General features: G+C 42.7%; 1 long non-coding RNA gene across 5 annotated transcripts in view; it reads left to right on the top strand.

The window, feature by feature from the left end:
* Positions 1 to 27,532, top strand: part of LOC147340089 (uncharacterized) — a 144,148-nt gene that overhangs the window by 67,847 nt on the left and 48,769 nt on the right. Inside the window, exon 3 of one of the 5 annotated variants that reach the window (XR_015158875.1) lies at positions 27,089 to 27,240. The exons of 2 other annotated variants lie outside the window; for them this stretch is intronic. This is a non-coding gene — a long non-coding RNA (uncharacterized LOC147340089). Of the gene's footprint in view, positions 1 to 7,098; positions 7,363 to 14,441; positions 14,579 to 27,088; positions 27,241 to 27,532 lie in introns of those variants that run through there. 2 more of the 5 variants (XR_015158870.1, XR_015158871.1) reach the window with 2 other exon arrangements.

Genomic DNA, 27,532 nt, shown 5'->3' with positions numbered 1-27,532 from the left:
TGTTTTACATCTTTTGGTCAAACTTTGTTTATTATCTAATGTTTTGATTTCTCCACTCTGTTATATGGAAAATGGTATCTTATGACTTTAATTTCTATTTTCCCAAATATTTGCAAGACTCGGCATCTTTTCATATGTTCTGGCCATTTTAATTTCCTTTTTGGTGAAATGCATTGTCTTAACTATTATAGCCATTAACTACAACTTGGTATCTCATAGGGCAAGTCTGCCTACTTTATTTTTCTTCTTTTGAGTATTGTTGGTTCAGTTCTCTTCTGTATAATTTTAGAATCAGCTTGTCAAATTCCACACTAACCCTGTTGAGTTCGTGATTAAAATAGCATTGCTTGTATAGATCCAGCTGGGAAGAAAGAACATCTTTACAATACTGAGTCTTCCAAATCAGGATGATGCTCTATTTCTCCACTTATTTAAGTTTTCTTTGGTGTGTTTAAGTGGTGCTAGTGGTAGGTGGCTCAGATGGTAAAGAATCCACCTGTGAGACACCTGGGTTCAATCCCTGGGTCAGAAAGATCCCCTGGAGGAGGGCAAGGCAACCAACTCCAGAATTCTTGCCTGGAGGAGCCTGGTGGGATATAGTCCATGGGGTGGCAAAGAGTCGGACTCGACTGAGCGACTAAGCATGGCACAATGGTAAAGAAACCCCCTGCCAATGCAGGAGATGTGGGTTCAATCCCTGGGTTGGGAAGATCCCCTGGATTAGGGCATGGCAACCCATTCCAGTATTCTTGCCTGGAGAATTCCATGAACAGAGGAGCCTGGTGGGTTACAAAGAGTCAGACAAAGCTGAGTGACTGAGCACACACATATGCACGCACATACAGTATTATAATTTTCCCATAAAGGACTTACTCAGCTTTTGTCGAATTGTTTCCTAGAAACATTTATCTCTGCTGCTAATTTAAGTAGCACTTTTTTAAAAAAATTATGCCTTGTAATTAATTTTTTCTGGGATATAGAAGATCTGTTGATTTTTTTTTTGAGTTTGTATTCAGCAATCTTGCCAATCCACCTTATGAATTATAGTAATTTGTCTGTAAGTTAAATTCTTTACCAGCTGGTAGATCAGCTGGTAAAGAATCTGCCTGCAGGAGATCCCTGTTTGATTCCTGGTTTGGGAGATCCCCTAGAGAAATGATAGGCTACCCACTCCAGTATTCTTGGGCTTCCCTGGTGGTTCAGATGGTAAAGAATCCGCCTGCAATGCAGGAGACCTGGGTTCAATCCCTGAGTTGTGAAGATCCCCACTTCAATATTCTTGCCCGGAGAATCCCCATGGACAGAGGAGCCTGGCGGGCCATAGCACATGGGGTTGCAAAGAGTTGGACACAACTGAACGACTAAGCACAGCACATCTGTAAGTTCTCTTGATTTTTCTGCATAGGAAATTGTAATCACCTGCCCAGAAACATGTTTTCCTTATCAGTTTGAAGACTTTTTTGTTTTTAGTCTTACGATACTGGCCAGAACCTCCAAAACAATGCTAACTGGAAGCTGCATTAGTGCGCTAAGATACGAGCAACCTGAGAATCTCAGTGCCATACAAAAAAAGTTTATTTTTGATTTGTATTTTTTGCCCCTGTTAGGGTGGCTGTAGCCTCCAGGCCATTTTTCATTTTAGAACCAAGAGTGAGGGGCATCCCTTATCTGGGGCATTGCTAAAAAGCTCAATATGGTGGAATCTCACTGTGGTTCTTAAACCTTCAAAAGTGGAGCATATCATTTTCAGTCAGTTTCATTAGCCAAAGCAAAGTTATTGGCTGAGGTGGACACCAATAGAGTAGGGATGTTTAATTCTAAACAGGGAGTGTCAGCAAGCATTTTGAGCAGTAATAAATCTACCACAGAAAGAGTGCCCCCTATATTTTACTAATAGGAGTGCAGCATCAAAAATGTTTGAAGACCACTGGGTTAGAAGAGTAAGTCCAACTTTCTCTTTGAATTATTATGGCTCTCTCCTTCTGTCAGCTCCACTTTCTCCTAGCTGGACGTACCTCTTTTTTTCAGTCAAATGTGACTTTGTTTCCTTATCAGTGATCACTCATATTTCTCCATATTTACACTTTTGCTTCGTTGCTGCTGCTGCTAAGTCACTTCAGTCATGTCCAACTCTGTGCGAACCCAGAGATGACAGCCCACCAGGCTTCCCTGTCCCTGGGATTCTCCAGGCAAGAACACTGGAATGGGTTGCCATTTCCTTCTCCAATTCAGGAAAGTGAAAAGTGAAAGTGAAGTCGCTCAGTCGTGTCTGACTCTTAGCGACGCCACGGACTGCAGCCTACCAGGCTCCTCCGTCCATGGGATTTTCCAGGCAAGAGTACTGGAGTGGGGTGCCATTGCCTTCTCCATTTGCTCCATCGGTAATACACATACCCCTGTTCCTAGTCACTCAGTCATGTCCGGTTCTTTGCAATCCCATGGACTGTAGCCCACCAGGCTCTCTGTCAATGGAATTCTCCAGGCAAAAATACTGGATTAGGTAGCCATTCCCTTCTCCAGGGCATCTTCCCGATCTAGGGATTAAACTCCAGTTTCCTGCATTGCAGGCAGATTCTGTACTGTTTGAGCAACCAGGTGGCACTAGTGGTAAAAACAAAAAAAAAACACAAAAAAACCACCTGCCAATGCAAGGAGACATAAGAGAAGTTGGTTCGATCCCTGGGTGGGGAAGATCCCCTGGAGGTTGCATGGCAACCCACTCCAGTATTCTTGCCTGGAGAATCCCATGGACAGAGGAGCCTGGTAGGCTATAATCCACAGGGTTGCAAAGAATCAGACACAACTGAGCAACTGAGTACATCCACACATTCTGTTTCAGGTAGAGTCCCTCTCTTTTTTCAAGGTTGCTAAGTCACTTCAGTCCTGTCCAACTCTGTGCAATCCCATAGACGGCAGCCCACCAGGCTCTCCCGTCCTGGGATTCTCCAGGCAAGAACACTGGAGTGGGTTGCCATTTCCTTCTCCAATGCATGAAAGTGAAAAGTGAAAGTGAAGTCGCTCAATCTTGCCCGACTCTTAGCGACCCCATGGACTACAGCCTACCAGGCTCCTCTGTACATGGGATTTTCCAGGCAAGAGTACTGGAGTAGGGTGCCATTGCCTTCTCCTTTTTCAAGGTTAGGTACAGAAACAACTCCTCCATGAACTCTTCATTGAATAAGACCAGTTTTCCTTACTAGAATCTCTAGTGTGTGGCCTCCATATTACAGGAGAAGGCAATGGCACCCCACTCCAGTACTCTTGCCTGGAAAATCCCATGTACAGAGGAGCCTGGTAGGCTGTAGTCCATGGGGTCGCTAAGAGTCGGGCAAGATTGAGCGACTTCACTTTCACTTTTCACTTTCATGCATTGGAGAAGGAAATGGCAACCCACTCCAGTGTTCTTGCCTGGAGAATCCCAGGGACGGGGGAGCCTGGTGGGCTGCCGTCTATGGGGTTGCACAGAGTCGGACACGACTGAAGCGACTTAGCAGCAGCAGCAGCTCCATATTACCAAGCCACTGATTAACTATATATTGCATTCTAGTGTTCTGGAGCATTGTTGTTGTTCAGAGCATTGTGTCTTTGTATCGCTTTAACTGTCAGAATTAAATGACAAGTTATGTGGAAACCTCCTGTATGTAGTACCTAAAAACGTGTATTCACTTCATTATTTAAGAATATTCTCATGTTCTATATAGAAAACAAGAGAAATTGAGATAATAGGTGAAATAGAGAAGCAGTAGATTGCTAATAGGTTGAGATGTATTAGACATGATAAGGTAAGTGGAGCATGTATGTTGAACAGTGAGAAAAAGGACCAAGTCAGACCAAATATTCAGGCGAATTACAGATTTCTTAAATCAGCCACCCATTAGTGACACCAATTCCAGCCCCTCAGATCCTCTGAGACACACAGACACAATGTGTAGTAGTACAGTGGCTATTCAGTAGATTATCCATGTATTATAGCAGTGGCCAGGCATACTTGTCCCTTCGTCACATTGATAAAGGAAGAAGATATTGTCTCCAGGTAAGCTCCATTTGCTGAGTCTCCTTATTCATTCTTAACTATGATCTTTGTAACAACATCAGTAGGTGATGTGACCAAAAGATACAGGACACATAAACTCTATATAACCTATGATTCAGCTATTGTGGTCCTTCCATATCATTTGCTCCCCATCCCAAATGTGTTAACCCAGTCTATTGATAGCTTACAGTGAACAATGTCAGATTTGTGATCTTCGAAGATGAAGATTTAGCCTTGGGGCCAGGGACCAGGCTTGATCACTCAAGAGCTTTTTTGTAGCAGAGTTTTAATAAAGTATAAAAAGGAACAGAGAAAGCTTCTGACATAGACATCAGAAGGGGGATGGGGAGTGCCCCCCTTGCTAGTCTTAGCAAAGGAGCTATATACTTTTTTAATTGGTTATTACAATAAATCAAAAAAAATGTCTCAAAGTTGTAAAGATCTTACTAGACCCACTCCCACAATTTACATTTTAAGATGACAGGGTTAGTCAGAAGGTTCTCAAGAAGGAGAAACATGTCCTCAAGCAGGATACATTGTTGTCATTGGTACAGAGTTTAAGGGAAAATATATCCTTGAGTAAGATGAGTTGTTTTGTTGTGCAATCATCAGCTCTGGGCTTAAAGAAAAAAATGTTGTCCTTTTCTCCTCCTTGAGAACCCCAGACCCCTCTCTCCTCCTTGGGGACTCAGTACCCCTTTCTCCTCCTTGGAGGCCCTGGACTTCTTATCAACCTACCTAGGAATTGACTCTCTCACTATCTCCTTCTGTTTCCTTCTCACTGTACATTTTGAGTCAACTCAAATCCTGTAATTTGAACACTATAATTTGATCTGTGAGCTTTTCTGTTTCTTTGTCTTCTTGGATGGCTTTTCTAATAGTGTATGTGGAGTCTCCCAATTCATCAAGATAATTTCCTACCACGACAGTCCTATCACATGGCAGATGTTCAATCAATTTTAATAATCTTCATTTTTCCCCACTAAGCTCTTTGAAGGCAGCAATAATTTTTCTACTTTTCTTATATCCTCTCTAGCAACCAGAGTTGGACATATGATAAACATTTGACAAATATTTATTGATGGACTATTTTCCCAGTAGGCCTACTATCTTGATAGGCCTACTGTCAAGTAGGCAAGGTATGACAATGCTGATGTTACTAATTATCCTGAAACATATCGTTTTATAGGTGTACTTTCAGGTCTTAGTGTATATAATTTTGAGACAGTAGTGTTTTCCTTCATGTACAGTATTCCAAACAATTATAAATTGGGGTGTGTGTGCATGAGCATGCATTTGGATGTTGGTTGAGTTGTGGAGGGTGGGAGAGGCGGAGGAGGGCACTAACACTTATTCAGTTACTCTGTGATGTGGCTGCCTGGCTTTATGCTAGAGTTATTTAAATACATGGCATTGTTTAGTCTATTAAAACAGTGGTTCTCAAACTCTAGCCTGCCTAGTACCCCTCTGTAAGGCTTGTTAAAGTACAAACATCTGGGCCCCACCCTCAAAATTTTTGATCCAGTAGGTCTCAGATGGGGCCTGAGAATTGGCATCTCAAGTGCCTAGGTGGTGCTGCAGCTGCTCCTGTGTGACCACACTTTGAAAGTTCCTTTATTCTAACAACTCTGTGAGCTAGGTATTAGTCTACAGATGAGAAAATCCACTTACACAAGTAATATATATTTCTCAAATTCACACAGATAGCCACTTGGGAAGTCAGACTTCGAACCCAGGTCTTTCTGGCTCAAAATGCTGCATAGAGATAGAGAGAGGATTATATGATTGTTTTCCTTGAGTTTCAGGGAAAAAGAAACCTGTGGGGTCTTATAGAGATATATGTGTCATCTGCAAGCTCACGGCAAGGCTTCTGATGAAGTATTGTCTCAAACATTTGTTGAATCTAACTCAAGTGCTCTGAAGTCACTACCATTATCTCCTCTATCCTCTAAATACCTTTGATGGTCATGTGCTCAAAGCCAAATCCTTCTTCAGCTTTGTCTTGCCTTTCCACAGTGCCATTATGTCAAATGCTTCCCGCTCTGTTTTCCATCTGTCCTCATATATCCACACCCTGTTTTCCCACAAAGTTAGTTCCATGGGGATTCCACACAGTTGAGTTCAGCAGAAAAATCATATACGCAAGTCTGTTTTAAATCATAATTTTGTCATCCTCATCATGGGTTTTTCAGTCACTTTCTGAAGTTCTGCCTGATGGCCCTGATACAGAATATCATTATCAAGAACACAGACGTTGATTTATATTTGTGCAAACCTTTCTAGTTTTGAAACTGCTCAAAGATCTATATCCTTCTTGTCCAACCTTCTCAAAAATTGTTTGAAAATATTATTACTAACCTTAATTTACAGATAAAACTGTAAACTTTGAGGTAGGAGAAGAAACTTGGCTGAGGTTTCTAGACACACTCTAGGCACTCATACATATTTTCTCAATGATTAAAAATAAAGCAGCTAATAAGAGAAATGGACCTCAAATCTTTAGCAGTGGTTCCCTTTTATACATTTTTAAACTTAAAATCCTTCTACAGAGAAGTATCTCATCAAATCCACTTTTTATTCTTTCTTTCTTTATTACCTAGATTAAAACTAAAATGCGACCTTGGAATGAAAGCGTTTTATTTTATTATAAAGGACATTGTTGGAACAATTTATTTGTTTGGAATATAGGCTGTTGATTAAGTGAAAATATTGCATCAGTGTTAAATGTCCTTAACTTGATAACTGTGTAATCTTGGTCTTTGGACATACATCCTGAAATATTAAGGGATTAAGAAGCATAAAGATATAGTCTGTTCTCAGATGGTTCAGAAAAAATGAAAGAATAACAGGCACATATGGCAAAATGTTAAAAATGGTCAAATCAAGGTTAAAAGCGTCTGTAAGTTCTTTGTACTATTCTCACTGATTTCTCTGGTTGAAACTTTCTCCAAACTAAGAAGTAACAATAAGAAGAAAGACCACCAAGATTTAAAGCCTATCCAAGGACATTTTGTATTTAGCACCATGCCCCATCAGGTTCCTAACTAAGTCCTCTCACCACTCAGATGCTCCTGTCCTCCCTGAGGTTCCTCCATGGTGCGCCCTGACCTGGAGCTGGGGATGTTCCGCCTCACCTTGTAAGAGGGTGACCAACTGTCCTGCTTGGCCTTGTTCTCTCCCAGATGTAGCTGTGAACGTCTTGTGTACAGTGGTCCAAGTAAGAGAGGATGGGGACTTGGATTATGTCATTGCGAGTGGAAATGGACGGAAGTGGAGTTTGGAAGAAGTGTTGGCAGAGTTTACTGATGGATTGTACACGGAGGGTGAAAGGAGAAAAAAAAAAGAAGCAAGTACGATCCCTCAAGTTCTGTCTTGAGAAGCTCTCTGGAAGGCAACCACTGACAGCATTGAGGAAGGTGGGCAGCTGTGGGGAAGCCAGCTGAGAGACAGGGAGTCAGCAGTAACACTTTGCCTGTGTGAAGTCAGGTGTCCGCCACACAGCCACATGGAATTGCCAAAGAGACACCAGGAAATGTGAGTCTGGGGTTCCAGAGAGAGGTCAGAGCTGAGACAAGTCTTCAGTATATGGAGGACCTCATCTTGTGCTCGAAATGGAAGGAGGTGGCCTGTGCTTTTCCCTCGCTGCCAGCACTGTCTGGATTTAGAGATGGGGCTGGGACATAGAAGCCAGCAGTGTGGACCTAGTATAGTAAGAGGAGAAGCAGAAGTGAAGTGAAGAAGCTCTTTTATCATGGAAGTATACTCAGCTCTGCTCCACTCCACCCATGGGACAAGTAACATACCTACTGTCATACATTTACAGTAAATCATCATAATCCTTAAATTCAAATAGCATTTCAGTAGATCAGAGGTTTTGACACTAGTTTTCTCATGTAACCTGAACAGCAGTCTTGCTGTATTATCTTGCTTGGAGATGTGTATTATCATCTTCACATTGCCTGTGAGGGAGCTGCTAATAGACATGTTGAGTGAGGGTCCAGGGTCCCAGTGCATCTTAGGTTATTGTGGTTGTTCAGTCGCTCAGTCTTGTCCAACTCTTTGCGACCCCTTGGACCACAGCATTCCCTGTCCTTCACCATCTCCCGAAGTTTGGTCAAACTCATGTCCATTGAGTCAATGCATCTTAGGTTGGGTTCCCTAAAAGCAATGCCTGGAGCACAGATTCTTTTTTAGGTGACACATTGAGTAAGTGCTCTTAGGAGAAGGGGAGGAGGGAAGCAGGATAGGGCAGCAGATGAGAGCTACACAAGGAAGCTGTCTTGATGACACTGGCAGAATGCAGCCCCATCCCAGGGGCGCCCTGGGGCACAAGTAGCAACACAGAATCGGTCCCCCCTTGAGATGGTTGGCGTTTTGTACTCTTTTGTCAGTCAGTTAGTAGCAGATGGCTGCTTCTGGGAGGGAGGGGGCCTTAAGTCTCCTGGGAGAAGGGGCTTCCGTTTATATGAGAGCAATTTCCTAGAGAAGAGGACAGCTGTGAGCAGCTCGCTCTTTCCACTCACCAGCAGCTAGGAGATGAGGGCACCAGCCAGGGAGGGGGCATCTGGACATTAGACCAGCCACACTGCTACTCAGTCAGTGCTCCTGGGCATTGGGGTTTGAACCTAAGTCTTCCAGGGCTTAATCCCTCGGCGTTAGGGTTAGGGTAAAGCTTGCCAGCTTCAGGCTGTACTATAAGATACAGAGAGAGTCCTTCACCAAGTGTGGGTTTTTACTATGGGAGGTGGAAGAATAAGACTGAAAGAGTAGGGAGTGGACAGAGTATTGAGGGAGAGTTTCTAGTGAAGTAGGGGTAAGGAAAGATACTGGAAATAAAGGCTCAACTTGATTCTTTTACTGACAGTCTTATCTTCCAAGTCTGTGACTAGACATTTTCATCCTTATTAAATTCAGCCTCATTATCCATGTCTACCATATTAGAAATTTAATTTGCAAAACTGGTAACACGAAGACAAAAATGCTCAACTTTGAGATTGGAAATGAGAGGTAGGGTTGGTTGGGAAGAATATTCCTGTGAACATTTAAAACATCTTTCTCTAAGACACCTACCTTGATTTCAGATGTTTTCATTATCATCTTTTCATGAACTCACTTTGAAGACAATGTTGAAATTAGTTATACTTTGCTGTAAAACTTCCAACAACTTTCATGTCCATTTTTCCCTTCTCCTGTGACCTCAGGATAATTAAGTGCCTTTTTCTCCCAAGAAGAAATGTGAAGCATGTGGCGAGCCTGCTGGCCTATTTGCTGATTTATGGGTCAAGTCTCCAGTTATTACAGACAAAATTTGAAAGTCTCTGATTAAGAAGCCCTGCTGATTTAAGAATCTCACTAGAAATATGTGCATAATGAATTATCCACAGATAATAATTCAAATTGTCTCTGGGTGATTCATATCACCCGCTTTTATTAAATTACCTATTTTCTGGGGGATATTCAGGTTTGCACAAAGTAAGATGTTGGGACGCACATATTATTAAAGGCTGAGCAGAAAACAGTGTTACTGCAGAAGAGCATTTACTCCAAATTTAAAGCCAGTTAAGGAAATGGCAACCCACTCTAGTACTCTTGCCTGGAAAATCCCATGGACAGAGGAGCCTGGTAGGCTACAGTCCATGGGGTTGCAAAGAGTCAGACACGACTGAACGACTTCACTTTCACTTTGTACAGGGCAGCGAGTATGTGTGTGTGTGACTTACACAGATGTTTTTAAGAAAACTTTCCGCTTCATCCATGGTTGAGCGCTTATATGGTTTATTTTAAAAATGGTTTTCACAAAAAGATAACCATTTTCTTGCAAGCACTGATAGAAGCAGGATAAAAATAATCAAATTATTTCTTAGGGGAAAAAAATGGAAATGGCAGTCATCAAGGTCCATTTTTAGCAAGACACATGGGCCTGACAAGGCATTAGTTATGAGAATGTGTCACTCTTAAATATGTAGGTTTATTTAACAATGGAACAAGTGGATATATAAAGAACAGAGCTCCAGGACTAAGAATTCCAAAAGACCTATTTTCCTTTTTTTTTTTTTTTTTTCTTCCAGGAATGAAGCTTTTTTTTCACCCTTTCTCTTTTTATATAACAAAGGGAAGACAACCTTCACAAAACAGATGCATCAGTATTCAGGAAGGCAGATGCTAGGTTCAGAAAAGAGGTTCCCCCAGAGCCCATGCCCTCCTCCCCTGGACCCCAGGGAGGGGGTGGGAACAGGGTGGGGGTGGCAGGTTTAAACGGGCCAGACCCATTTTCAACCCACAACCTGTTCAAGAACTGCTCTCAGAGAGCCTGGCTGGCAGAGTTGAGGGGGAGGAATTCACAGCGAGCATGCAAACCTATGTGAAGCTCCTCCACGCCTTCTGCTTCTCCTCCACATTTTGATTTTTCAGGTTATTTTAAGGTTTTCATACCTCCGGCAAGGTGATTTATTATTATTGGGACTTTATATAATGCTGTATTTTTGCAAAGTGCTTTACAGTCATTTTTCTCTCCACATTGTGCACCACGCCTTCCCTCTCCTGCCACTATAATTGGTTTTGGGGGCAGCGGTGCTTCCTTTCTGAGTGAAAAGGAGATGCTGTTTCTGATAGGAGGCACTTTCTGAGGGGTTTTTTTTTTTTTTTTTTTTTTTTTTACCTTTGTTTCTTCTTTGCTTTTCTTCTTTTGATCTCATGCCCTGCAGCCTCCTGTCACCTTAGGTTTCTTTGCTCTTCCTTAGACCTGCACTCACCACCCCCCCACACACACACCTTTAAGGTGTCCTCAGTCCCACATGGCCCTCTTGTTTTGGTCTCACCTCTGGGCTCCAGGTGGTCAAGAAACAGTGATCATTTCTGTGGACTTACTTTTTTAAACATTATATACAGATTTGGGTACAATTCTTTTCTATATAATTTAATTTCTAGTTTATTTATTTGTGGCTGCACTGGGTCTTCGTTGCTGCACATAGGCTTTCTCTAGTTGCAGAGAGTGGGAGCTACTCTCTAGTTGCGGTCCACAGGCTTCTCATTGCAGTTGCTTCTCTTATTGTGGTGCACAGGCTCAGTAACTGTGGCACACGGGCTTAGTTGCTCTGTGGCATGTAGCATCTTCCTGGACCAGGGATCGACCTGCATCTCCTGCAATGGCAGGCAGATTTTTTTTTTTAATTTATTTATTTTTATTGAAGGATAATTGCTTTACAGAATTTTGCTGTTTTCTGTCAAACCTCAACATGAATCAGCCATAGATATACCTATAACCCTCCCTTTTGAAACTCCCTCCCATCTCCCTCCCCATCCCACCCCTCTAGGTTGATACAGAGCCCCTGTTTGAGTTTCCTGAGCCATACAGCAAATTCCCTTTGGCTATCTATTTTACATACGGTAATGTAAGTTTCCATGTTACTCTTTTCATACATCTCACCCTCTCCTCCCCCTTCCCATGTCCATAAGTCTATTCTCTATGTCTGTTTCTCCATTGCTACCCTGTAAATAAATTCTTCACTACCATTTTTCTAGATTCCGTATATATGTTAGAATATGATATTTATCTTTCTCTTTCTGACTCACTCCACTTCATATAATAGGTTCTAGGTTCATCCACCTCATCAGAACTGACTCAAATGTATTCCTTTTTATGGCTGAGTAATATTCCATTGTGTGTATGTACCACAACTTCTTTATCCATTCATCTGATGATGAACATCTAGGTTGCTTCCATGTTCTAGCTATTGTAAATAGTGCTGCAATGAACAGTGGGATACATGTGTCTTCTTCAATTTTGGTTTCCTCAGGGTATATGCCTAGGAGTGGGATTGCTGGGTCATGTGGTAGTTTTATTCCTAGTTTTTTAAGGGCTCTCCATACAGTCTTCCATAGTGGCTGTATCAATTTACATTCCCACCGACAGTGCAAGAGCATTCCCTTTTATCCACACCCTCTCCAGCATTTATTGTTTGTAGACTTTGATGATGGCCATTCTGACCAGTGTGAGGTGATATCTCATTGTAGTTTTGATTTGCATTTCTCTAATAATGAGCAGTGTTGAGCATCTTCTCATGTATTTGTTAGCCATCTGTATGTCTTCTTTAGAGAAGTGTCTGTTTTGGTCTTTTTCCCACTTTTTGATTGGGTTGTTTGTTTCTCTGGCATTGAGTTGTATGAGCTGCTTGTATATTTTGGAAATTTTGTCAGTTGTTTCCATTGCTATTATTTTCTCCCATTCTGAGTGTTGTCTTTTCACCTTGCTTCTAGTTTCCTTTGCTGTACAAAAGCTTTTAAGTTTAATCAGGTCCCACTTGTTTACTTTTGTTTTTATTTCCATTACTCTAGGAGGTGGGTCATAGAGGATCTTGCTTTGATTTATGTCATCGAGGGTTCACAGGCAGATTCTTTACCACTGAGCCACCAGGGAAGGCCCGTATGCACTTACTTTGGTTGAAGTGAGCATTCCTCTCAGGCATTCCCGCAGCTCCCCACCCTGGGTAACAGAGCACAGCATGGTGCTAGAGATTAGTGCGCCCTGATTTGGTGACTGAAGAGGCCAAAGTCACCACCTGTACTTGCAGCTCCATCTATTGAGGTCTTTTTTTTTTTCCCTAGGTTTTTTTTTTTTTTTTTTTATGGACAGTTTTTTTTAAGTCTTTATTGAATTTGTCACAATATTGCTTCTGGTTTTTTCTCTTAATTTCTTTGCTTTCATTGTTTCATTTATTTTAATTTGAGGATAATTACAATATTTTCATTGTTTTTGCCATATGTAGACATAAATAGCCATGTTTTGGTTTTTGGGCCATGAGGTATATGGGATCTTAGCTTCCTGATTATAGATCAAACCCACACCCCCTGCATTGGAAGGTGAAGTCTTAACCAGTAGACCACCAGGGAAGCCCCTGAGGTCTTAACTTAGCAGCAAGTGGTAGTCCATTAACCCCAGGTTACTGCTGAAACTTAAAAAGTCATTCCCTTTAGTATGCAGATATTCTCAGGTTGACCATATGATATTGTCATTTTTGTAGATCAAAAATAGTAAATGGTAACAGTTTGCTGGGCTTCAAATTCAACTGTTCACATGTCACCTTGGAGCTCCATTTGCAGGATGCCTGGGTTCTAGGGGAGCAGGCCTTAATGCTTCTCTTTGGTCACCAGAAGCAAGCTGAGGTCAGTTCTTTAAAAACTTTGTAGCCAGCCACACCTTCCATGCCAGCTTTCTCTAGTCCTTCTTTTTTTATTTTTTAAATTTATTTGGCTGCACCAGGTCTTAGTGATAGCATGTGGACCCTTTAGTGGTGGCATGTGGGATCTAGTTCCCTGACTGGGGGTCGAACCTGGGCCCCCTGCATTGGGAGCATGGAGTTTTGGTCCCTGGACCACCAGGAAAGTCCCTCCGGTCCCTCTCTGCTGTGGTATATGAATCCTTCCAGTTGTCTCACCTCCCTATTCCCACTGCAGCTCCCAACCCACTGTGAACTTCCACATAGCCTCACTCACTGCCCGCTGAGTCCTAACAGAACTCCTGTCCTTTGTGAGTCTCTCAGGTGGGGGTGTTCCCTTGCTTATTGTGGGGTATCAAGTTAGGTGGTCGGGCAGGTCATCACTGGCTCTTCATGCTTCTCTCAGATTATTCTCTACCTTCTGGGTTTTTGAGACTCAAGACATCACAATGTTGCTCCCTAAATCTCCTCATCTCCGTCAGCTTCTAGCTTGCTGGTCACTCTCCCTCAGTTAGTGATGCCCCAGAGTTTCTTCTCTACCCCAGTCCTGTCATTAACTTTTGAACTTCATCACCCATGTACACAACAAAGCCCCCCCATTCTTCTCACATCTTTTTTTTTTTTTTCCGTGACCTTCACATACGTTGCCCTCCATTTATTCACTCCATGTCCTTGTTCTGGAACTTGTGACTCTTAGCACTGTGTCACCTCTGACATCTTATGTTCACACAGTCCAGTGACCACAGTCCCCGCACTCAGTTGCTCCTATCATACCTGTTAGTCAAACTCAAGGCAGCTCTCCCCACCCGACCCCCTAAATTCCCCTTACATAAGACCAGCCCCTCCTATCTTCCCTTGTCTATCTAGCTTCTGTTCAGTGGTCCATCCTGTAACTTCTCTCTTGCCAAGGTCCTTAAAGTCTTTGTTCCCCCTCTTCCACTGAATGCCAGGATTGTATTCAGGGATGGATACAACTTCTGCTTTTTGCTTCCATCTAGACAGTTGAGCACTGCTGGACACAATCACACCACCAGCGCGACCAGAAATCCATGATGTCTGACTCCACCTGAGGCCACCCTCCATGGTGCCCGGAAATCCCTCCATGTTTCCATAGTCAGCTCCGCCCTTCTTACTTTCTGGAGTGACTCTTTCACCACTTTCACCTTACCTCTGATCTCCCCTTGCCTCTCCAGTCTCTGCAGGGGTACCGTGGTTCCCTACTTCACTGTGAAGAAAGAAGAATCATCAGATGGAAGCACACAGAATTTCTCCCTGCCAGACCTACAGATAGATCTACGACTGTGCCCTTCTCTCTCATTCCCTCCTGTAAGGATGGAAAAAGTATCCCTCCTTCTTTTTTGTTATTGTTTAGTTGCTAAGTCGTGTCTGAATTTTGCAACCCCATGGACTGTAGCCCACCAGGCTCCTCTGTCCATGGGATTTCCCAGGCAAGAATACTGGAGTGGGTTGCCATTTGCTTCTTCAGGGGATCTTCCTGACCCAGGGATCAAACCCGTGTCTCCTGCATTGGTCTGCGGATTCTTTACTACTGAGCCACCAGGGAAGCCCTCATTCCTTCCTAGCAACATTTTAAAAACTTGTAAGCCTTTCTACTCATAAGCTATTTTCATCCCATTCTCCTCCCATTGTTTCTTCTCTTTTCCCCATTCCCTCCCATGTTACAAGGCTAAGTCTTCATTTCCTACTGTGGAAATGAAATTTCCACGGACTCCTTAATCCACTGCAATCTTACCTTTTGTTCTCACCATACCACAAAAACTTACCTGGCTGAAGTCACCAGTAATTTTTCTTGTTAAGTCCAATGAAGTCTGTTACCCTCCTTTCTTACTTGCTTGCTCAGCATCCTCCTTGGTGTTGAAACACTCTTTTCCTTCAGTGTAGTAATACAGACCACTCCAGCTTTTCTTGGTACCTTTCTAGCCACTCCTTCTCAGTCTCCTGCTCAGTCTCTACTTGTTACATTAGTGATTCTTGGAGTTCTGTCCTTAGCAGCCTTTCCTGCATGTGTGCTCAGTCACTTCAGTCATGTCTGACTCTTTGCAACCCCATGGACTGTAGCCTGCCAGGCTTCTTTGTCCATGGGATTTTCCAGGCGAGAAAACTGGAGTGTCATTTCCTTCTCCAGGAGATCTTCCCGACCCAGGGATCAAACCACATCTCCTGTGTTGACAGGTGGATTATTTACCCACTGAGCCACCCAGGGATCAAACCCCCGTCTTCTGTGTTGACAGGTGGATTATTTACCCACTGGAAGCCTGGCAGCCTTCCCTGGTTACTGGAGAAATGGCCTGGAAACATCCTCATGGATTCATCTGCCATCTGCATGGCTCTCTCTTCTCTGGTTGTATTCATGTGATGGTTTCTCTTTTTCTTCATTCTCTACTGGTTATTCAGTTATTTGTCATTTGGTGTGTGGATCATTTTTCAACCAAGGACTACAGCCAGCACTTAAATAGTTCTAACATGACCTCAGTTGGTTTTTTAACCTCTTGGCCACATAAAAGCTTCTTGTTAACTAACCACAGTTCAGTGGCAGTTGATGTGGTATAAGAAAATTTCCAGTAATATCCTGGTTCTAGAACTCATATTAATTGACTTAATGATAATCATTTATATGGACTTATTTTGATTTCTTGAATGAAGCTTAAAATTGCAAATTATATCCAGAAAACCTAGATATAAAAAAAGCTTTTTAAAAGGCATTTTAAATTCTTCAGTGAAAAGAAACATACAAGAGTCTATGTATAATAAGCAGGAGGATCCCAAGACTTATTTTGGGTTACACAGTGGCACTCTGGACTTCTCTGGTAGCTTAACTGGTAAAGAATCTGCCTACAACGCAGGAGACTCCGACTTGATTCCTGAATCAGGAAGTTCCCCTGGACAAGGGATAGGCTACCCACTCCAGTATTCTTGGGCTTCCCTGGTGGCTCAGATGGTAAAGAATCCACCTGCAATGCAGGAGACCTAGGTTCGATCCCTGGGTTGGGAAGATCCCCTGGAGAAGGGCTTGGCAACCCACTCCAGTATTCTTGCCTGGAGAATCCCCACAGACAGAGGAGCCTGGTGGGCTACAGTCCATGGGATTGCAAAGAGTCAGACACGACTGAGTGACTCAGCACAGCACAGCACAACACAGTGCATTCTGAGGTGTCCTCCTGAATCAGTACAGTTTGGAGATAGATGTAAGAGAATGGGTTCTCCTCATCCAACAGTAGCACCATAACCATCTAATGAATTGCGTGTGTGGGGTGGGGGGAGGTGCAGAATGAGTATGTGATTTGAATATGGTATATCAGCCTTGTAAATAGTCACTCCCAGAGCAAGTTGCAATTTGCAGTATGTCAAATGAATGACAAAACAGCTATATTCATTCATTGCACGATCTCTCAGTCTCTTGAGGGAAGGAAAGGAGAGTTTAAAAATTTTAGGTTTTATACTCACTCTTGAGGTTGCAGACTGTGGATTTGACAGGAAACCCTTGTATGTCGTTCCACGGAATGAGGCCCCTCAGATAATGTTTCCAGATGACGTTTTCTCTCGCCAGACATGTTTAGCAAGAGGTACCATACACTTTGAAAATGCCTATCCAAGGAATTTAATCATTGTGTAAAGACTCCCAGGGTGAGGCTGGGTAGCACCATCCTGCCCCGTTCATCACTACAGGTTTATTTAATGTATTCTGCACAGTAATGCTTCATTTGGCCGTGAGGATGCTTGATTTGGGCGTTAGGATGCTTCTGATCCCCCAGGAAGCTTTTCTGCCTCAACAGGTCGCAAGCCTGCATGGCTGCCTTTGATGAAGCCATTTATCTTGGTGCCAGCAGCAGAACATTGAAAGAGTGTGCACGGGAACGTATGCAGGGGATTATGCACACGTTTGTGGAGCCAGGAGATTATTATTGACAATAGGCTTGAAGATTTAGGTTTTATGTCCTTCTACACTTGACTGCTGAACAGCCTTTTTGGAAACAGTGAAAGGGAAATAGGGAGGGGTTCTTTCGTCTCAGCCTCCGGCCACTTCCAGTGTGCTTTGGTTAGGAGAGACTATAAAGTACTTTCTGGTGGGCAGTGTCCCCATGTGATGAGAGCCTGACTGAAAAGTCGTACAATAATGTCTACTCATTTGTGGTCTGCCCCTCTGGGCAGCATCTTTGAAAACCATAGGAGCCATGCTTAAAACACTAGACAGCCTAACTGGTAGCATATGCACAGAGCCTGTATCAGTTAGCTTTTGCTGCATAACAAACTTTCCCCAAATTTGGTGGCTTTGACAGTCATTTATTTAGCTCATAATTTGCTGGGCTGCCTGGGCAGTTCTTCTGATCTAGGCTAGTTCTATTGATTTCTGCTGGTTTCCTTTGTGAGTCTACAGTTAGCTAGAACATCAGGACATGGCTGAATGCCCCAGAAGAGCCTCACTTATATGGCTGGCTATTGGCTGGTAACCAGCTGACCAGTGGTTCTTCTTTATGTACTCTCTTATCTTCCAGAAGGCTAGCTGGGACTCAGTCACATGGTGACCTCAGGATCCCAAGTACAGCAGTAGGGCAGCCCCAGTATATGAGGGCTTTTTAAGCCTCTGCTGGGGTCCATGCTGGCTCTTATCCCATTGGCCAAAGCAAATCACATGTCCCAGATTCAAAGAATGTAGGAAAGCACCTCACATATTGATGAGAAGACCTGCAACATCTGTATTGCAATGATGTGGATGTGGGGGTCAGGAGAGGATGGGGCCATTTTTACAATCTACCACAGAGCCACTTAGAATTTGCAAAGTGTTTTCACACGCATGACTCCTCACTACAACCATGGGAGACAGAAACTATGATTCCCATTTTACACATGAGTCAGCTGGTTCAAAAAACCTTTCAACAATACCATTCTTTCCCCACACCACAGCAGTCTTAACTGTGAGAAACAGAAAACCTCTGTTATACTGTTATCTCTAAAACCATGCTTGTTTTCCTTCTATTAGGTGGCCTCCAAATTTAATGAGAATCAGCCATATCCTGACACTTGTTAAAATGCAGATTCTAGGGCTCCAGGAGAGGTTCTGATTCAGTCACTCTGCTCAGTATTTGTCATTTGAATTTTGAACAGACATCCCCGGGAGATTCTGATGCAACTTCTTGTGTTGGGAAACACTGGCATATATGTACATATATATGGACATCCCTGGTGGCTCAGTGGTACAGAATTTGCCTGCCAATGCAGGAGACACGGGTTCCATCCCTGGGTTGGGAAGATTCCCTGGAGAAGGAAATGGCAACCCACTCCAGTATTCTTCCCTGGAGAATCCCATGGACAGGGGAGCCTAGTGGGCTACAGTCCATGGGGTCACAAGAGTTGGATGTGACTGAGCAACTGAGTACACACACACATGCACACACATGTATGATTTTAATTAATAAATTTTTGTCTACCCTGTGCAGCTTACAGGATCTTAGTTCCCCAACCAGGGACTGAACCTGAGCCATGGCAGTGAAAGCACTGCATCCTAACCACTGGACCTCCAGGGAATTCCATGACACTGGCTTTTATTAAGATATGGAACACTCCCAGCATGGCACCTTTTTGTGTTGTAACAGAGAGCCTATGAACAATTCATTTGGTCAGCTTTCCAGAACCATGAGTCCCTAGCATTCAGATGGTTATTTAACTTCTCTGAGCCTTTGTCTGGACATCTGCAAAATAGATTTACTGAGAAAGACTGCCACAGAGCAGGGGAGACAATTAAATGAATAACCTCCGAAGCACTGATCCTGGTGCCTTGTAGAAGTTCAGTAAGTGTTATTTTTCTTGTCTCTTCATCCCAAGAGGCTATAGGACCCCTGTATAAGGCAGATCTATGAGAAGTGGAAAAGCCATTTCTAGCATGTTCAGCAGACTGTCACTGTCAATGCCCTCAGAAAGTCCATAGCTGTTTGAGGCAATAGAGGTTTCAGATTCTTCAGAAGCCTAAGAATCACAACCAGAAACAGTGACAGGCTGGGAGGCAACAGCTATTGTCATTAGAGACCAGCTGTATGCACAAGACATGTGGAAGGGCTTGCAATGCCTCAGTCCCTCCAGTCTTTCCCAAATTGCTGTGAACTTCTGGCCTCAGCACTGTTGTCTGTGTGTCCTCAGACAGTGACAATGTACAGTGAGTCTGTATTAAGACAAAGCCTCACCCAATTTGATTGTTGTCAATGTGGACAGAATCCCTACTAAATATTTCCTTAAACTAATTTCAGTGAAGGCTCTAAAACATGATGAGTACTGTGTTACTTCCAGAGCTTGTGGGGGCTTTGTTTGAAGTGCATGTGTTAAAATCATGACCCGCCAGCTTCCTTCTTCCAGTATTGCCATTTGGGCGTTTTCAGCCCTATTTTTTATGTTGCTTCTCCCATTGTGTCTCTGTCTCGTCTGTTTCTCTTTTTTCTTCTTAGCTTCTGTCTCTGTACATATCACGGCTTTCTTTCCTTGTTCCTTCTTTCCTGTTGTTTTTTTTTTTTTAATAAAAGAAAAGTTGCCCTTTTCTTTAATCCAAACAACCACAGTCCAATTGAAAACTGATGCCTTCATTCTGTTGTACATGTTTGTGTCTCTCTCTGTGGTTGTCATGTGTCCAGTAGATGGAGCACATCTCCCATACTAAACACTGTTGTAGGCCATAGGGTGGCATGTCCTCCCCTGCGTCTGTCCTTTTTGCTGCAGTGGAATCGTCGTTGGAAGTTGGTGTAATACAAAGCAGAACTTCTAATCTTGGCTGGACTGGAGCATGTACTTTTCTGACTCATGTCTGGAAGGCAGGGCTTACCAGCAGCTGATCTAGATAGGCGAAAAATAATGAGGCTTCATGCATGCATGTGCTTGCACGGTGCACGTTCTGTTTGGGAAGTTAGCAGCTTTATGTCCTAGGTACCCTTTCTTGGCCTTCTTTGCCTTCCTCTCCTGCATCCTTCCTTTAAGATACCCAGACTTCACCTGTCTGCTCTTTCTCCCTAGCATCTTGGCTCCCAGTACACAGCAGCGTGCCCTTGTCTGAAGACCTCAAAGTAAAAGCATAGCTTGTTAGAGCTGGAAGGAAACTTACATGTAATCTAATACTGAAAACAGCAGGGCCCAGGTTAACCAAGGATTCACGCCAGCATTCGGGGCACCCTTGTCTTTGATCAGACAGTCGTCATCATCCTGGTTGTTGCTGTGGAGTTGGCATCCTTAATGGTGGGCTCAGGGCCTGGAGAATGTCCCGACTTCTGTTTTAACTAAAGTTACCAAACAGTGCTGTCAAACAGCTGATTTGATCTTTTTCATCAAATCAACCAGCTGTTTTAACTTTGTATGTTGGGGAAGATGCAGGCATCAGCTTTTGAATGAATTCATTCCATATGTTGCCTGCTGCGGTGTTGTGTGCATTTGGGTACTTGTGAGACAGAATTTCTCAAAGGTCCATCAGAATCCCCTGGGGCACATGAAAAAGGCACACCAATTCCTGGGTCCTGTTCTTTTTCTGTAGTGTTAGAATCTTTTAGCTTAGGGCTTCAGAATTTGCATTTTTAACCAGTTTCTGCACATCAGTCTCATTCACCTGAAGTTTGAGAACTCAAGGCTGAAAAGGTGCTGAGGACCATGGATCCCATGATACACCTCACCTCTCTGGGCTGGGCCTCCTTCCCTTTCCACCTCCATTGTGGGGAAAGCAGAACATAGGGGCCACATTCATGCAGACCTTGGGACTGAAAACCAATAAAGCCAAGTTATTATCTATTTTTCTGAGTGAGGGCTGAGATTTTCTTTTGTAAAAATATGTCAGAAAAGCTCATTTGAACCAGTTTTTCTTTGGGGGACGTCAACTGTTTGCTTCTATGGTGATCAAACAAAGCACATTTGTCCTGAAACTTTATCAGAACCATGGCTTGCATCTTATGGGAGGCAAGTGGCATGATAAGGCACCACAGACAACTTCTCTCTCATTCCACATGTTTGAAGATCCTAATATTTGCCATGTATGACCAGAAAGTTAGACCCAAAAGCCAAAATACTTTCTGAATTGATTAGCTTAGAAATCCAAAGATTTGGCTGATTCCAAGATGTTTTCCAAATTTCTAGAATTCTTCCAGCTGCATCTGAAGAATTTGTGGCAGAAACTTCTAGATGTCACCTGATACCAGTTCTCCCCTTTGACCTAGAAACAGAACCCGCTTTGTATGCAAGGTGTTCAAAGACTGCCCCAAATCCCATGAAAGGTCACATTTCCCAGCCTCCTTTGTGGATAGTTGTGGCTGTGTGACTAAGTTCTGGACAGTGAACTGGAAATGTTTTGTATGTGAGATTTCTGCTTAAAGGTCACTGACTCATTGGGAAGGGACCCCCCTCCCCATCTTTTTCCTGCCTTCCTTCTGGCCGCCTTAAATGTGAGGTATGAGAGCTAAAGCTCACGTGATCATCTTGGACTCACAGGCAACATCGCAGATGCAAACCAGTGCTGAAGATGGCAGGACAGAAAGACAGAGCTTAGGTTTCTCATAGCTTTATGGCTCCCCCATGCCAGCCCTGGATGGACCACCTTCAGACTTCTTCTATGTAAAATTACAAGTATGGTTTGTTTTGGTGCTATTAATTGGAGTTTTACCTTCTATATGCATTTGAAACCAGTCCCAACTGCAATGCTTGATAAACCTCTTCCTACTACAGGGGTTCCTAAACTTTAGCCTGTGTCAGAATCACTTGGAAGACTTTTAAAAACACAGACTGCTGGGCCCCCTCCTCAGAGTTTTTGAATCTGTAGACCTGGGAATTTGTCTTTCTAATAGCCTCCCATGTGATACTAAACTGCTACCCCTGAGACCACCACATTTTGAGGACCACTGTTTGATCAAGATCACCTTAAATTTCAAGACAGGCTCCTAATTTTCTAGAATCAGCATAGGTTGGTTAATGTTCCATCCCTCAGTTGGTACTGGAAGAGCTTTGTCCCCACCACAGGAGAATTAAGACAAGTGCTATAGTCCGTTGGCTGACTTCAATTACATGGTAGAGGAGCAGTGCTGTACTTGGGTCATCCGTGACTGCTTCCTTCCACTCATGGCTACTTCCTCTCACAACCTCTTCACCACAGTGTGCAGACAGCTTCTAGAGAACTCACTTACCCTTCACAGGGAATTCCTTCACTGTAGTCAGCTGAATTCAAGATGGTGGAGAAAGTGTTCCATTCTCCTTGTTCATGCTGGGCAAAAGACCCTTTTCTTTCTTAAAAAGAAAAAAGTATGTATTTAGATGCATAGGGTCTTAGTCACATGGGATCTTTTGTTATGGTGCATGGGGTCTCTAGTTGTGGTGTAGGCTTAGTTGCTCCGTGGCATGTTGGCTGTTAGTTCCCCAACCAGGAATCAAACCTGTGTCCCCTGCATTGCAAAGCGGATTCTTAATCACTGGACCACCAAGGAAGTCCCCAGAAGACTCTTTTCTTGTAGCTACTGGGAAGGAAAATCTGTGTATGTGGAAAGGACAAATGTGTTCATTCTCATCACATGCTAAAATGCTGGATTGAAATTGGGCCCTCACTCGTGCTTTCTACCCAAGGTGATCTGCTAATACAAACCTTTTTAGCTGGTGCTTCCCAGGAAGGAGCTGCTGCTGCTTTGCATCTTTTTCCTGGATGGGTTAAGCCTAGTCATTGCCTTAGAGTTCCCTCCCACGTTCTCTATCCCTCCCCCTATCCTAAGGAAATTCTGTCTATCTCTATTAACGTTCCTTAACCATTTCCCCCTTTAATTCCTCATTATACACTGCATTTTGGAGTCAAACGTACCTGAGTTGGAAGCCTGACTTGACTGCCTACTTGCTACGGGAGCTTTGGCGAAGTGACTGATCTTCCATTTGTAAAAATGCAGCTCCTCATGTGGACCTCATCGGGCTGAGGCAAAGATAAAATTAGCTAATGTTTATAAAGGGCTTAGTCCACTTCCCAGCCCATAATGCATGGTATCTATTATCACTAATGGTAGCATATCCATCCACTACATTAGAATAGCTAAACTAAAAATTACTGAAAATACCATATTCTGGCAAGGATACAGAGATACTGAATCTTTCATACATTGCTGGTAGAAATGTAAAATGGTACAATCATCTGGAAAACAGTATGGTGGTTTCATTAAAAAATTAAATATACACTTAGCATACAACTGAGCAGTCATGACGTACCTGGACATTTATATTGGAAAACTGAAAACTTACATTTATGCAAAAACCTATACATGAATATTCATAGACACTTTATTTGTAGTAGCCCCAAATGAGAAACAACCCAAATGTCCTTCATCATGTCGATAGTTGAACAAATTATGATATTTTAATGCCATGGAACACTACTCAGCAATAAAAAGGAATGAACAATTGATACAGCAATTTGGTTGAGTTTTTGTTGTTGTTTTATTATTTTTTATAGATTTATTTTAATTGGAGGCTAATTATTTTACAATATTTTATTGGTTTTGCCATACATCAACATGAATCCACCACGGGTGTACACGTTTTAAGGGCATTATAATGAGTGTCTTAGTCTGTTTGGGCTGCTATAAGGAAATAGGACAGGCTGAGTAGCTTATAAACAACAGGAATGTACTTGTCATGGTTCTGGAGGCTGAGAAGTCTAAGCTCAAGGTACCAGCATGGTCACATTGTGATGAAGGCTTCCTTCTGGCTCATAGCTTTTTCACAGGGTCCTCACATGATTTTCATCTTGGATCAATTGGACAAACACTAGACTTAAAAGAGACATATGACTGATATTGATTTTTTTCTTAAGACAATTGCTAGGTTTTGTTTTTTCTTTCTTGGGCTGACAACATGTCATGTTATGATCAGAGCTTTAACATCCTACAGACTAGAGTGGACATACATTTTAAAAAATTAATTTTGTGTTGAAATTATTCTCTAGTCACAGTGTAATTTTCTTCTCATCATACAAATGTTTGATTTCCTGACTGCATTACAGAAATGTCCAATTTTCTGCCTCTTTTAAGTTCTGGGCAGCCACACTAAGGGGCCTTTGGAGCCTCTTTCCTAAGCTTGAAAAGTTAAAGGTGGGTGGTGGTGTCAAACAGTGTTAAAAGTCACCCAGAAGTCATACCTAGGAAAGGACAGCTTAAAAGAGCAGCAGAGTAATTTAGCCCTTAAGCAGAGATCTTATTTATATGCCACATTTCAGCTGGGAAGAGATTTTATGACCAAATCTTACAGCCTTAAAGATGAAGTCTATAATATAAACATCCTAGCAGCATTAACTCTAACAGCACAAGGCTGGCTTGGCACTTACCCTGTTTGTTATTTTGATTCTCTTCTGCATGAAAGACATTTCAGAAGTCAGTGCACCCCTTCCATCTATATGATTGTCATCTCCAAACTCTTAGACATGATACAGAACCATGTGTAAAATTTTGTTACAAACCTCTAGGTATATCTCAACCTACAGAATAGATTCAGGTTTTGGGTTCTCGAGTGGATTTGCATCATTTTTCTTCCTCTGACAAAAGAGAGTTCTGGATTCAGGAAGGGACCAAAGATTTCATTCTGATTTGTTCTGGCTATTGCTTCCAGCAAGAAGCAAACGACTGGGAGCAAGTCTCTTTTCTTTCTGAGGTCACCAGTTAGGTTGGTTAGCTTCCATTAAAATAAGGCTGTCAGTAGAGAAAGGAGCAAAAGCTCTATAAATTACCCGCTTTCTGTAAATCCTGCCTCCAAGCCTGTGTGAACGCTGTTCTATTTGGGGTGCTCTTCCATCTTTCTCTTTCACCTCAAACTGTGCCCCTATCCTTTGTAGGTAATTTTTGCTGATCCTTCATAACCTCACTCAAGACTGACTTCCTGAACGATGCCATGGATTAGCTCAGGGCCCCCATTACACTCTCTCCTGGCAGCGTGGACTTCTCTTTCATAGCATTTATCATAAATGTAATTAAATAATTAATTGAAGAGTTAATTTTCATATTGTGTCTTCTCTACTACACTAGGTCTCCAGGGCAGGGTGGCAGGAGACCCATTTTGTCATTCAACAAACATTTGGTGAAAAGTAATGAATGGAGGCATACATCGATGCCAAGGAATGGTAACAATCGTACTAATGTTTGAGCATTTACTGTATGTAATGCTAGGCAGGGCAGTAAAGGCTTTGCATGTATGATACCCTTCAGTTCTTGCCACAACCCTAAGATAAGTACTCTCCTTATCCCCATTTAACAGCTAAGAAAATGGAGGCTTTGGAGAGCCAAAAGGAAGTGCCTTGATTAGTAACAGTTTTCAGCCCCAGATCAGCTTCTCTCCTATTCCGTCCACTCTCTCCTCCCTCCTCTATCCATTTTGTGTCTCCACTCCCCTGCTTTCTGTGGCGAAAATTCCTGACGTCAGTCTCCGTCGGTCTCAGAAAGAAGTCACTTTGTTCTGGACATATTTTGAGGACATTGCTCCCTAGGGAGAAGCTGCTTCTGGAGCACGTATTTGATGGGGTGGCCAAGGGCAGATCAAGTTGCCTGATTCAGAGCTTCAATATGTATCTGTGGCAGTCTGTGTGTGTTTGGTTGATATGCTGAGGCAGATTCAGCAGCACGGTTCTGCTCATTCTAATATATATGATAATACTGTACTTTAGTTATAGGGCATTTTTTTTTATCCAAGCATCTAAAAGTTCTTTTTCAATATATCAGTTTCAAAACACATGATCTCGTTTTAAATATGGACTCATAATGCTCTACAAGATCAAATATGTGAGCAGCAAACTGCCAATATTTCTTTTTTTTTTTTTCCAACATCTAACTCATGGTCCTCCCCCCACCGATGCCAGCTAGTGCACTCATCATGACCATCACGGTTTAGCAGGTTTAAAATATAGGTTACATACCAAGTAGGCCGCAGCTCTCTCAGTGCCATTTGGAAACACATTAAAAATACGCAGCTTGACTTTTCATCCCCTTCACACCCTCTGCATTTCCCTTTTGGAGAGTGCAGAGGGAGGCCGAGTGGGAAGAAAATCAGCCCAAAGATAGGAAAATAGAATTTTGTTCCCATGGGAAACAATGCACCAAACCCAAATCTGTTGTTGTTAATTCAGGTTCTGGTTCTCCTGGCTGTCTTTTTGTGTCTGTCATTTAGTTTTGTTTAATAGTGATTTGCCACTTAAGAGGGTTCTTTTATTTACCTCTCTTGCCTGTCTTGATCCTCCTACCAGTGCACGCGAGGCACACCAGGCTCCAACTCCAGCTCCTTTTTGTATTGTTCACTCTTCCTTCACTGTGTCCATTTACTTTAGCCACATTCTTTCTTAATTCTCCACCCTCTCTAAGTTTTCCAGATCCCAATCATACTTAAAAAAAAAAAAAACTTTTTGTTTTATACTGGGGTATAGCCAATTAACCATGTTACAGTTTCAGGTGGACAGCAAAGGGCCTCAGCCATACTTATACATGTATCCATTCTCCCCCACACTCCCCTCCCATCCAGACTGCCGCATCAGGTGGAGCAGAGTTCCCTGGGCTATGCAGTAGGTCCTGCAAACATACCATATATGGTATACATATGGTATGCAAACATACCATACCAAAACTCCAATATATTGTTTCTAAACCTTGACTCTTTTGGTCTACTCATTTTATTTCCTTCATTAATCCCTATATACTTTGGTCTGAAAAATCTCGCCACAACTTTCTCTAATTAAATGTCCAGCTTCGTATTTCGCTATGACTTTGAGTTTTGGCAGAGCATTTACCTGGTGGCTTTTTTCTCTCATTACTGAATTTCACTGACAAGGCTTTTCATCCCTGCTCTTGGTCCTCAGATGGATGTGGACCAAACAGTTGGAAGCAGTGAATGAAGCCTGAGGGAAGGAGCACTGGATTTGGAGTCAAAAGGTCTGGACTCAGATCTGAACTCAGCTATGTAGTCATCAGAGCCTCATCTGTAACATAGAAATAATGATATTACTGCCCACCCCCCCCCCAACCCCTTGAGGGATCAAATAGCATAAAATAATGTAAACGGACTGCAAATGTCTCCTACTCAAGGGATTTTTTTTTTAGTCTTTATGGAGCTGATATTTACATAAAAATGGCACCTCTTTTTCCATCCTCTTTTTCCTTCCTTCCCCTTCCTTCCTTCCAATTCCTTCCCCTTCTTTCCTCCCCCTTCTTTCCCCTTCCTTCCTTCCAATTCCTTCCTTAACACCAGGCCAAAGTAAAATGATGGAAAATATTAACTTAAACATTAGAATTTTAAAATCTTA

This window comes from Bos grunniens, chromosome X, assembly GCF_055505025.1.
Source record: "Bos grunniens cultivar Pamir isolate PY7600 chromosome X, Bosgru_T2T1.0, whole genome shotgun sequence".
NCBI lineage: Eukaryota > Metazoa > Chordata > Mammalia > Artiodactyla > Bovidae > Bos > Bos grunniens.
This window is presented reverse-complemented; position numbering and strand designations above follow the sequence as displayed.